We start from the raw sequence: 13,754 nt of genomic DNA on the forward strand, positions 1-13,754 counted from the left end.
ATCTATTTCAGTACCTGGTCTGCTTACAAAAGCAGGGCAGCTAGGCAGCATGAAGCACTGGTGCAATACCACCCAAACTTAGCCTTGGGGATTCATAAAACAGCCCAAATCTCACTAGTTGCAGCTTTTGTTTGGGGGAGGCAGGAGGCTGAGCTAATTACCAGCAATAGGAGGAGAAAATTTTAAGGTAGAATAAGTGATTGTATCTTGCCAACTCCCCTTCCTTGGAATTTGTAGTAGATTGCTGCTGCTGCACCCTCTGTAACTCTCACCCAACCTCCTCAACTCCTCCCTGCTCCTTCCTGTTTCCTGTCCTTTCAGACTCCCAACAGCCAGTGCTCCCAGTTCTAATAATTACAAGCAACATCTAAACACCACACTTGCATAGCATTCCTCTCAGTGCCTGTCTACAGGCAGAGTCGCACTGGTTTGCACAGTCAGAGAAGGTGTGGTTTTTTTAAACTGATGTGAAATGGGTGCAAAAGGCTGTGTGAATATTCTTATTTCGGTTTGAACCAAGCTTGTTTCAGTTTAGTTTAAGCTGCTTAGGAAGAAGTTTAAGCTACAGGTTACACAACTCTTAAGCCTGCTCTGTGCTTAACAGGTAGGTCGACATCACTAGGTCAAAAAATCCACACCCCTGAGCGATGTAGCTATGCTGACCTCACCCCTAGTGTAGACACAGCGGGGCTACCATTGCTTAGGGAGGTGGAGTTCCTACCGCAATGGAAACACCCGGTCGGTCACTGTAGGAAGCATCTACATTAGGCTGCTCCAGGAGAATGGTTACAGCCATTCCTTAGCTACTGGCAGCATAGATGTGACCTCAAACCAAAATAATAGTTTCCCCATAAGGGTTAGCACTGGTTTAACTAAACCAGTTTAATTAAAGTGTTGCAAGTGAGTGTGTAGATGAGGCCTTATGCTGCAGATTAAGGTGCCTAGTGTTTGCTGTCTCAAAGTTATTCAGGATTGTTAATCGGAACACTCCTGTATTTTAATGCTCAAACAGTTGGCAATCCTGAGAGTGTGCATCTCATTTTGTCTACCAGGCCAAAAGCCTTTGAGTGGAGCAAAAAAAATCAAGCTACTTAATCATCTTGCACTTCTTGCCATTTCTCTGCCCAAACTGTGGGCGTCCTTCCTGGGTGCACTAGATGGTGCTCTTGCCACAGAAACCAGCTGCACAAACCTCGATCTTCCCCTCCCACTCCTGGGCGGGCGTGTGCTTTGCAGGTCATGCTCCGGGGAGGCAAATGCATGTCCCTGCTTTTGTCCTCGACGCTCAATTCCATTGGCATCCCTGTCACAATGATTGTGGCAGCAACATTCACAATGCCTTATAGCCTGGGCAGCTAAGACATTTATTACTTTTCTATCAATTAGCAGGTGCTCGTTCCTCCTGGCCTTTGCGTTTATGGGAAGTGCTATACACCACTCCCTGACTGCAACACCATCTGCCTATGCAGTTTGCCTTTCTATGGAGAAGCTTGTTGAAATCTGCTATATTGTGAGTAATACATTTTCACGGTGACCCCCCCTTTGCTTTCTGGGGCTGTGGTTACATTGAGTCGGTGGGTTTTTTGCCACAGATCATTAAGGAACAGAGGCCCAGGCTTCAGTGCAGCCTGGATCTGGTTATTTCTGAGCTGGGTGCCTGTGTCTGAGAGAGAGAGTTTATGGAGGCTTCCAGGCTGGATCAGCACCTGATTTATTTCTCAGCATTCTGCACCTGTTTGGTGAATCTTGCCTTTCCCTTCCCTCATCCTGCTGCTCTGCTCACTTGGGCTGACTTTTTCTTGTAGACAAGAGATTAAAAAAGAAAGAAACCAGCAGTTTGTGAATGGACAAGATGAGCTGATGGTGTCACCAATTTTAGCCACTTACAATGGGATTTTCGACCAGACTCCCTATTCGCCAAACTCTGCTCCCGTTGGTGCTGCTGACCAATGCTCAGTGCTGTTGAATTTCCCACCATTAGTAACAAGTTTCTGTGCCTGAGGCCCCTTCCTAAGCTCTTCCATTCCTCCCTTTGTGGCATTCAGGCTTGAAACAATCACAGCGCTTAGGAAACAACTTCTCTGCTTTAACCCACATTTCCCCTGTCCCCCAGAAAAGAGCGTTTTGGATAGAAGAGTGAAGATTTCAAAGCACTTAACACTCACCAGCACTCTCGCCTTGCAGCATCCCAAGCAAACGGCCCTTGTGAGAAGTAGGGGGTTGGTGCAAATGATTGAATATTTTAAAATAGTTTGTCTTAACAATGTAAGGTAGCAGGTCTCGGATTCTTTTGCTCAGAGGCCCATAGTGTGGCCAAAGAAATCATCCTGCACCTCCCACCCACTTGTGACTTCAAAAGATTGTGGGATTTGAGGCAGGGGATGAGTCTTTGCTGGCTGTTTTTAGAGCATAAGATCATGAGCTGCCATACGAGGTCAGACCAATGGTCCATCTAGCCCACTATCCTGTCTTTGGCAGTGGCCAATGCCAGAGCTTCAGGGAGAGTGTGCAGAACAGGGCAATTTTGAAGAGAGAGTCCCCTGTTTTCCCCTTCTGATGTCTGGCATTCAGAGATTTAGGATTGCTCCCAGCATGGGATTGCATCCCTGACCATCTTGGCTAAGCTATTGAAGGAGTGATCCTCCTAGTTCTTTCTGAACTCAGTTATACTTTTGGCCTTCACAACATCCCATCGCAATAAGTTCCACATGTTAACTGTGCATTGTGGAAAAAGGTACTCCTTTTATTTAGATTAAATCTGAAGCCTATTAATTTCATTGGGTGACCCCTGGTATTTGTGTTGCGGGAACGGGTGTCAAACACTTCTCTATTCACTTTTCCATACTATTCAGGATTTTACAGACCTCTTTTATATCCCTCCTAGTCATCTCTTTTCTAAGATGAGCAGCCCTCATCTTTTTAGTCTCTCCTCCTATGGAAGTCATTCCATACTCTTGATTATCTTTGTTACTCTTCTGTGAAATTTTTCCAATTTCACTATCCTTTTTGAGGGATGGAGAGATCAGAAACCAGACCGAGTATTCCAGGTGAGAGCGTACCGTGGATTTATATAGTGACATTATAATATTTTCTGTCTTACATCCTGTCCTTTTCCTAATAGCGCCTGAATATTGTTAGCTCTTTGAACACCTTAGACGCTTTCAGAGACCAAACGTGGTGACTCCAAGATCCCTTTTTGAGTGGTAACAGCTAATTTGGAGCACACCATTATATATGTGTACTTGGGATTTTTATTTTCAATGTGAAATACTTTGCACTTGTCAATATTGAATTTCCTCTGCCATTTTGTTGCTCATCACCAAGTTTTGTGAGCTCCCTCTTCACAGTTGGATTTGGATTTACTATTTTGAATAATTTTGCATCATCTGCAAACTTTGCCACTTCACTTGTCATTCCCTTTTCCAGATCATTAATGAATATGTTAGACAGCACTGCTCCCAGTACAGGTCTCTGGGAGACCCCACTGTTTACCTCTGTCCATTGAGAAAATGGACCATTTATTCCTACAATTTGTTACTGATCCATGAAAGGACCTTCTGTTACCCCATGACTGCTTAGTTTATTTAAGAGCCTTTGGTGAAGGACCTTGTTCAAGGCTTTCTGAAAATCCAAGTACCCTATATTGATGGGAATCACCCTTATCCACATGCTTGTTGGTACCCTCAAAGAATTCTAATAGATTGGTGAGCTATGACTTTCCTTTACAAAAGCCATGTAGACTCTTCCCTAGCAAATGGTGTTTATCTGTGTGTTAAGTCTAATAAGTCTGTTCTTTAATATAGTTTCTACCAATTTGTCCGGTACTGAAGTCAGGCTTACCAGCCTGTAATTGGCAGGATCACCTCTGGAGCCCTTTCTAAAAATTTGCGTTGTATTAGCTACCCTCCAGTCATGTGCTAGAGATGCCAAGTTCAGCAATAGGAGTTCCATAATTTCATACCTGAGTTCCTTGGGGACTCATGGGTGAATACCAGCTGGTCCTGGTGCCTTATTACTGTTTAATTTATCCATTTGTTCTAAAACCTCTTCTATTGACACCTCAGAGTTTTAGATTTGTCACCCAGAAAGAATAGCTCAGGTGTGAGTATTGCCCTTCCATCCTCTGCAGTGAAGACTGATGCAAAGAATTCATTTAGCTTCTCTGCAATGGCCTTGTGTTCCCTGAGTGCTCCTTTACCACCTTGGTCGTCAAGTGGCCTTGCTGCCTGTTGGGCAGGCTTCCTGCTTCAGATGTACTTAAAACATTTCTTACTGTTGGATTTTGCATCTGTAGCAAATTGCTTCTCAAATTCTTTCTGGGCCTGCCAAAGTTGTGCGCCTTCCTCTTATCCTCACAAGGATCTGACTTCCAAATTTTAAAAGATGCCTTTTTCCCCTCTACCGGCCTCCATCATTCTGCTGTTCAGCCATCGTGGTCACCATATTGTCTCTTCTGATTTACATTTTGTGTGAGCCTCTCTTACAGCGTTTCTAATAGTCCCCAGGCTGCTTGCAGGCACTAACCCTTGTGACAACTCCTTTTAATCTCCATCTAACAAGTGTCCCTATTTTTGTGCCATTCTCTTTTTCAAAGTTAAATCTCACCGTGGTGTGGTGGGTTTGGGTTTTTTTGGTATTATCCCTCCTGTGAGGGTGTTCAACTGAATTCCATGATGGTCCCTATTACTGAGCAGTTCCGCTACAGTCACCTCTTGGACCAGATCCTGTGCTTCACTTAGGACTAAATCAAGCGTGGCCTCTCCCCTTTTGTGGTTGGAGGGGCTGTGTTGGTTCTGTTTTAAGGTTACTTCCCCTTGCTCCCCTAAGCTCTTGGGCAAAGCAGTGTTTGTCACAGAGGTGGGGAATATTTTGGAAGAAACATCTTGACAGTGTCTCTCTAACACAGCAGTTGGGGGAAATGTGATAGTGTTTCAGATATTTAGGGTGCCGAGTGTATTTGTATATATAAACTGCAGGAATGTCTAGCTTCATCTATCTGTGACTAGGAAATAATTGGACCATGAAATGATGGGAGAAAAATGAAGAGACTGAATTCTCACTAAGTGCTGTAATGAAATCTGTCAAGTGAGTGAGATAGCGCAGACAAGCTGGGAATATTTGTGTCTTCTGTGTGTCCAGTGCTGACATAGCAACAACGCATAGTAACAGTCCTGCATTTGGTCAGACCCAGAAACATCACATTTCCCAGATGTGCAGATTGGCCATTACGTGACAGGATTCCTTCGGCTTCCTCTGTGAGCCCTGAACAGCGCTGTGGCCACTAGCATGGCACTTTTCAGCTGAGAATCTTAAACTGCTTGACAAACATTAAGTAATTAAGCTTCCATGCACATCAGGTAGGTAAGGACATGGAGACTAGGGGACTTGCTCAAGGTCTTTGAGCAACTTGGTGGCAACATTAGGAATGTTCTGGACTCCCCATCTCCTGTTCTAAGCTGTAAGTGACTCTGCAAGAAGAATTTTCCCATTGACTATCAACCCTTCTCTATTACAGTGCCCCAGTTCTGGTTTGCTTATGGCAAAAAATAAGCAATGCAGCACTGCTGTGAATTTCGGGGGGAGGGATGGCTCAGTGGTTTGAGCATTGGCCTGCTAAACCCACAGTTGTGAGTTCAATCCTTGAGGGGGCCATTTAGGGAACTGGGGTAAAAAACTGTCAGGGGATTGGTCCTGCTTTGAGCAGGGGGTTGGACTAGATGACTTCCTGAAGTCCCTTCCAACAGTGATGATTCTATGACCTCTGGAAAGTCCCTCCCATCTCAGAGGAGTCTGATGAGAAATGAAGTAGGCTCTCAGCAACCTGGCTGCTTCAGAGAGGAGGTGAAACCCCACAAGTAAGCTTAAACCATGGGATCCTTCAGTGAATTGAGAGAAAACTAGCTAAAGCCTGGGAGACAGAATCAGAGCTTGTCCTTGTTTAAACCACACCAGAATAGCCTCAAATTTGTTCCCTGATTCTTTCCAGATCTAGCTCCAAAGACCTTCTAATCTATAAATAAGAGTTTGGGGGAGTGATTTCACCATGGGGTAAGTTCTGCCCATGTAAGTCAGTGGAGGTTCAGGAGTGTAACTGAGGCCCGTGGTATATAGTGCCTCACATAGTTGATAGATGGTCATCCTCAGGGACAATTCAATACTTTAATTTGTCCTGGAGTTTTAGTAAATCTTGGGTGTCGAGGGCATGATCCTATGATATGCTAAATTTCTGCAATTCCCTTTAACATCTCTGGAAGAATCTCTCAGGATGAGGCCCTTTAGAAAGTACAGTCTTTTTAATACATCATCAAATATTTAGACAGATGTTTATACAGGGAATTTTGTGTTTCTTAATCACCCTTTTCTAAGAAATTCCACTAACTTCTTCTGTTACAAGAGAGGTAGGAAGATGCAGCCAACCATCTGGAGTGCCATATATGGTCGTAATCTCCTAACCCTGGGTGTTTCATAGAATAGTATAGTCACTGGTCACATCCACTTTTAAGGTTATGCGTGAATATTTCTTCCCTTTATGTTTGCCTAAGCACTCGGGAACGTATTAAAATGTATAAATTAAAGTTGTCATCTTTGTGCATCGTGTCAGCTTTATTAATGGCCGTGACTAGGTTCTTTATTCTTTGCTATTACTGTGTATTACATCCAACTGGAAGGGCAGAGCAATGCTGAGGATAAAATGTCAGTGTTATGAAGAAGAGAAAATCAGCCTGCTCTGACTACTGAATTGGGTCAGCGCAGAAATGGAGCCCAGCCTTAGACAGTTGAAGACAGTAATAGTTGTGGAATTCCCCCTACCAATACTGTATGAGGCTGACTTTCTGCCAACTCTTAGATGCATGCATTGGAGGCCTGTTGAATTGAGTTCGATGCCCATCCTAGCCTCCTGTTGGGTCAGTGCACATCAACCCTGCCATGCAGCACCCTGTGCTGTTCCAGTCTTCGGCCCCTCGCACAGCTCAGTCATGGCCTAACCCGCCTGCTGTCCCAACAAGCCCCCAGCCCAGTTCTGCAAGTGCATCTCCTTTGGAGCATCCCTGCTCTTCCCGTTTTGGGGACACCAGCTGTCCCAAGGCACCTCATGTCTGCCTAGTAGGACTTCCTGCTGCTTCATTTATGGGCCTCCCAACACAGCTCTGCAAATGCACTTCCCTCCTGGCTGCAGGCCTCATGTTCTGCATAGCATGTTGAGGGTGTTTGAATGCAATATGATCATGGATTGCCAGACAAGTTATTTTTTTTGTTATAATTTCTAGTTAATACTGAATGAGCTAGAACAGATGAGGGGCATTTTAAATGCAATGTAGTGAGGGTGGCTTCCACCCAGACAGTTGCAGAGACATCACTGACATTTTCAGGACATTTTGTGCAAATCTTCCTAAACTTTGTAGGTCCCTCTGCAATCTGTAGTAAGAGAGAATTGAAAAAACGCCTGTCATGGGCCACTGGAAATCGGTGCAGAAGGTTGCCAGATGTAATGGAAATTTTCCCCTCCTCCCCAGATTTTATGGACACTTCTGGAAAACCTGCAGGAATTTTTTTGTTTAAACAAATAGCCATGAAAACTCAAATAACTTGTGTAGTTAAATTATTTGTGTCTTTGAGCAGTTTAAAATAACTGTTTCATCAACACATATTTGCACTGGTCTCTGCTGTGAGAAGTGGAGACCGAATTTCTCCATGACAGAAGTGTGGCTGCTCAGGAGATTTGTGCAGACTGTATGGCAAAGAAGCTGCAAACTTGCAAGGTGCGTACAGATGAAACAGTTTAAGTCCGGTGAGACTAGATCAGAATCTGCAGCACCTCATGCAAATGTCAGAGGCTGAAGTGCTTGCTATGGAAGAGGAATTAATTCCCTGAAGACCTTGTTGCTGCTTTGAGTCACAGTCCTGCTGTATCACACAGAGTTGTACACACACTGGGTTTTTCTAGAATTAGTGCTGGGTGGATCCTACGAAGATGCAGTCAGGAAGCCTTCAGTAGAATTACATTGGGGATAAACCTGGCTCAGGACTTCCAGGGTCTTTGTTCTCTATGGCCAGTATCTGCCACTTTCTCTGATGCTGGAAACACAAGCCTTGATCCTGTAGTAGGGTACATAAGAGAATTGTATAAGCCTCAAAACTAGAAGGCTTAGAGGGATGGAACTCTCAGCTCCCTCTATAGGAAAGAAGTGAAAAACCAGCTCTGGCCAGCACCATTGACATGAATTATACTGGTGGTTACCCATAGTTCCACACACTGTATTTAGTTGCATTTGCTGGGATCTGTCAGTGTTCCGATTGCACAATTAATAATAGATTGTTACTATGAATATATTTGTGAAAGGGCATTGGAATTGTGGAAGATACATCCAGAGTAAGTAGGTCACCCTGACTTTACAGGAAGTGGACCCTGGTTTGGGAATTAAAATTCAACAAGAGAGAGTAGAGAGGTCTACTTTAAAGACCAGGAGCTCTTGTCAGGGAGCAAAGAGGCTAGACCAGCATCCTGTTCTGCTCTGGATTCGCCCCCGGGAGGTTCTGAAGCCTGTGTAGAATGATTCTGAGGGGGAGGGTGGGCCACCAGTAATGGACAGGTGGCTTCAGAGGGTGGACGTGATTGGATCTGCAGCAGTAATATACAGCTGTCTGTGCAATGAGGTGCTCCTGTCCACTTGACAGCTGCTTTTGTACCAAGGTTCAACTGGACCAGCAGCAGTGGTGCAGAACCAGCCAGGTAGCCGCTTATTGGAGCAGGACCTGGTGGTGTGGCTGTGTCTGGACTGGAGGAGATGACTCAGAACTGTGAGTTGGCTTTTCGGTGGATGACGATTATTGTGCCACTAAGAGTTCTGGACCTCAACAAACCAGACAATTCCTACCTCGCCCTGGGGTTGGTCACTCTCATACACTGATTGGGTTTGCTTGTGCTGGTGTATGTAAATATTGTAAATATATGTAAATGTTTCTTGTTTGTTTTTTTCCTTTTCCTTCTAGGCAAAGCGATGTGTGGTTCTGTGTTCCTAAGGCCTCTGGGTGCTGGTGAACAAGGAAGAACCATCTTGATAGGGGACCAGGAAGATTCTTTTTCAGTTTCCCAGAGGCAGAAGTAGGATTTTGGCTCTGCACGGGGGGTTAGGCCATTGTTTTATTTATTGTAAAAGTGGAGCCCTAAACCGACTGAACCAGGCCCTTGTTGCTGCCATTGGCACCTGGCTGAAGGGTCACAGCTGGAGGTTGTTCTAGGTGTACAGCTGAGACCGGTGTGCACCAGAACCCCAGAGGGATGTGCTGGCATGAATCTCCGTGCCCTGTTCTCTGTTCTGACCAGTGGTCAGTCAGTCTTTGGTTTTAGGCTCCCACCCCTTCTGCCCTCCCTCTCTGCCTCTAGGGTCCTTTCCTCTGGGAGGTGGTGGTGGGGGGAATGGAGACTAGCCCCAATGGTCAGCTCTAGTAATCTAGCTGGCCTGTGTGTGGGTGTGAGAGGGGTTAAGACCTCAGCGCCCTGCACACCTACTCCCTTACTCGCAAAAGAGGGGGGCAGGGAAGGGGTTGATCTGAGGAGACAGGCACAGCCGGAGTGCAATTCTCATCTTAACAGAGAGGCCTCTGCTATATGCTCTCCACTTCGGCCTCACCTATGCTAAACTAGCAGGCAGTCTACCCTGGTGTTCCCACCAGGCTGTGCCCACTGGCAGTGCAATGGTGGGAGAAGTTCAGAAAATGTGTCAGCCTAGCTTCAAACCCTACTTAGGCAGAATCATATTATTAGACTCACTGAATCTTTAGGATTGGACCCCGAGAGGTCATCTAGTCCAGTCCCCTGCACTCACGGCAGGACTAAGTATTATCTAGACCGTCCCTGACAGGTGTTTGTCTAACTTGCTCTTAAAAATCTCCACTGATGGAGATTCCACAACCTCCGTAAGCAATTTATTCCAGTGCTTAACCACCCTGACAGGAAGTTTTTCCTAATGTCCAACCTAAACTGCCCTTGCTGCAATTTAAGCCCATTGCTTCTTACCCAATCCTCAGAGGTTAACGAGAACCATTTTTCTCCCTCCTCCTTGTAACAACCTTTTATGTACTTGAAAACTGTTATAATTCTCTCCCCGTGCCTCCTCCCAGTCTTCTCATCTCTAGATTAAACAAACTCAATGTTTTCAATCTTTCCACATAGGGCATCTTTTCTAAACCTTTAATATTTTTTGTTTCTTTTCTCTGGACTTTCTCCAATTTGTCCACATTTTTCTTGAAATGTGGTGCCCAGAACTGGACATAATACTCCAGCTGAGGCCTAATCAGCGCGGAGTAGAGTGGATGAATTACTTCTTGTGTCTTGCTTACAACACTCCTGCTAATACATCCCAGAATGATGTTTGCTTTTTTTGCAACAGGGCTACACTGTTGACTCATATTTAGCTTGTGATCCACTCTGATCCCCAGATCCCTTTCTGCAGTTCTCCTTCCTAGTCAGTCGTTTCTCATTTTGCATGTGTGCAACTGATTGTTCCTTCCTAAGTGGAGCACTTTGCATTTGTCCTTATTGAATTTCATCCTATTTACTTCAGACCATTTCTCCAGTTTGTCCAGATAATTTTAATCCAATTCTCCAAAGCACTTGCAACCCCTCCCACCTTGGTATTGTCCGCAAACTTATAAGTATGATCTCTCTGCCATTATCTAAATCATTGATGAAGATATTGAACAGAACCTGACCCAGAACGAATCCCTGCAGGACCCCACTCGATATGCCCTTCCAGCTTGAGAAAACCACAGATACTTAGTCTCTGGGAATGGTTTTCCGACCAGTTATGCACCCACCTTATGATAGCTCCATCTAGGGTGTATTTCCCTAGTTTGTTTATGAGAAGGTCATGTATCAGAAGCCTTACTAAAGTCAAGATATACCCTGTCTAGCGCTCCCTGCCATCCACAAGGCTTGTTACCCTGTCAAAGAAAGCTATTAAGTTGGTTTGACATGAGTTGTTCTCAAGAAATCCATGCTGACTGTTACTTATCACCTTATTATCTTCCAGGTGTCTGCAAATGGATTGCTTAATTATTTGCTCCATTGTTTTTCTGGGTACAGAAGTTAAACTGACTGATCTGTAATTCCCTGGGTTGCATTTATTCCCCTTTTTATAGGTGGTGTCAGGGTTCCCTCCCCACTCTGAACTCTGAGGTACAGATGTGGGGACGCGCATGAAAGACCCCTTAAGCTTATTTCTACCAGCTTAGGTTAAAAACTTCCTCGAGGCACAAATCCTTCCTTGTCCTTAGATGAGTACTGCTGCCACCACCAAGTGAGTTAGACAGAGATTCAAGGAAAAGAATGACTTGACATTCCTGTTCCACCAAAATCCCTCCAAGCCCCTTCACCCCCTTTCCTGGGGAGGTATGAGAACAATAAACCAACCAAATAGGTTAACAAAGTGGAAACAGACCTGCCCTTGGGTTTTTAGGACACTAAAAACCAATCAGATTCTTAAAAGCAGAATTTTATTATAAAGAAAAAAGGAAAAGAAGCACCTCTGTAAAATCAGGATGGAAAGTAATTTTACAGGGTAATCAAATTTATAACACAGAGGATTCCCCTCTAGGCAAAACTTTGAAGTTACAAAAAACAACAACAACAAAACAGGAATAAACCTCCCTCTTAGCATAGGGAAAATTCACAAGCTAAAACAAAAGATAATCTAATGCATTTTCTTCCTGTTACTTACAATTTGTAATTTTAGAGCCTTTAGTTCAGGTATGGCTTTGGGAGATGTATTTTCCCTGCTCTGCTTCCTCGCTGACCCGGAGAGAACAACACAAAAACCTTCCCCCACAGATTTGAAAGTATCTTCTCCCCTCATTGGTCCTTTTGGTCAGGTGCCAATCAGGTTATTTGAGCTTCTTAACCCTTTACAGGTAAAGGAGGGATTTTATGCTACCCATAGCTGTATGTTTATGACAGGTGGGCACTACATTTGCCCTTTTCCAGTCCTCTGGAATCTCACCTGTCTTCCATGACTTTTCAAAGAGAATCGCTAATGGCTCTGATATCTCCTCAGTCAGAAGCACTCACTGGCTATGTGGTAGCACTCTCCCAGCGCAGGATCATCCTGTCACCACCCTTCCCCTGCTGCTACCCGTGCTGGCCATACTCAGGCCCACAGTCAGCAAAGGCAGAAGGATATTCTGCTTCAGCGAATCCTTTGCCATGTGGCTTTGCTCATTCCCAGTGGATGATCATTTGTCAAAATCAGACCAGATTGTGCATAACTCCTGCATTCTTCTGAAGGCCTCAGGCCTCCACTGCCAATCTTCTTTTTCCCACTGTTGGTTCTGTTCTTTCCTCTCTGCCCACATTCCCAACCTCGGCGTGGGACTGCCTGAGGAAAATCACCATTGTCTATTTTTATCAGCAACAATTTACTCCAGTAAGTGGCAGGGAGAGGTGTTCTCTATATCCACAGCCAGATATGAAGTCAATCTTTTTGGCCTTGTCTATACACAGTAGTTGCACCAATTTAACTTCCAATTATTTTTAATTGGTTTAGTTCAGACAGTGCAAATCACTGAGCAGACCCTGTTACTTCAGTTCCAGAGCGTCTTATTTCAGGTTAGTTTAAGTTTTAATTATTCCCAAAATGAGCCTGGTTTAAACCAATGTAAGAATGTCCACTTACCTTTTTGCTCCAGTTAAGCTAAATCAATTTAAAACTTCGCACCTGAAGTTAAAATAGAGCAACTTTCACATGTAGACAAGTTCTTACGGAAGGTTAAAGAGGGTTACGCTCCAAGTACCTTCAGAGCTCGTTATTACAGCGCCAAGAATGCTTTAGCCAGGAAATGGCATTCATAATTTCTTTTGTGCCAAATCATCTGTAGTTTTCCCATGGCTATTTATTTTTTGTATGTGAAATAAAGCCTGTGAAAAGCACAAACAGGTTTAGTTTCTGCGTAACTATGAAACTAAAACAAATCACGCTATTTTAAAGAGCCATGGTCAAGTTGATTTGTTTGGAACTAATGTGTGGGTTTTTTTCAATCCAGTTTCTGATTACGGGCTTCTGTAAATAATTTATGTTATGTGATTTGTGTTATTTACAGGAGGTGCAGTCAGAGACTTGATTTTTTTAAAATCTAAACATTCTTTTTTGTAAAATGATATTTTTAATAAAGGCTTTTTGAGCAAGGGAGACGTTGACACTGGGGGAAAATGAAAGGACTACACACAAAGTGCTGTCAAGAAGTAAACAACAAAAAATAAGAATTTTCCCTCACGTTTTTCAGTTGTAATCATCTTAGGAGTTACACTGGGTACACGCAGAAATGTGTTTTTAAAGATGGTGGTTATGCCCCTTAAGAACCTAGCAATCGCTGATGGTGTCTCTCTTCTCCCAGGTAGACGCACCTTCCAGGAAGGGGGTCACTCATAATAATCATGCAATGATGAAAAGAACCTGAGAAGAGTTACAAAATGCTTTGAATTGTGTAGATGCTGCAGCCAATCTGACACCATGTCAGTGAAGCCTTTTTCCTCAATGCACGTGTCTCTTAAACTAGCATTCAGAGCCATCCTTGCCCCTCAGAGACTAGAGATCTCGGTTAATGCAGGCAGCTCCCTTATGTTTGGGTTAGGGCAATTGTGAGGTAGATGGGGTGGACCAGGAGGAGTGACAAAAGAGTTGTCCTCTTTATTATCGTTCTAACATCAAAGACTTTGGGGCTATTGCCATACTTTAGCAAAAGGCAGCATGGTCCAGTGA

This window comes from Gopherus flavomarginatus, chromosome 8, assembly GCF_025201925.1.
Source record: "Gopherus flavomarginatus isolate rGopFla2 chromosome 8, rGopFla2.mat.asm, whole genome shotgun sequence".
Taxonomy (NCBI): Eukaryota; Metazoa; Chordata; order Testudines; family Testudinidae; genus Gopherus; species Gopherus flavomarginatus.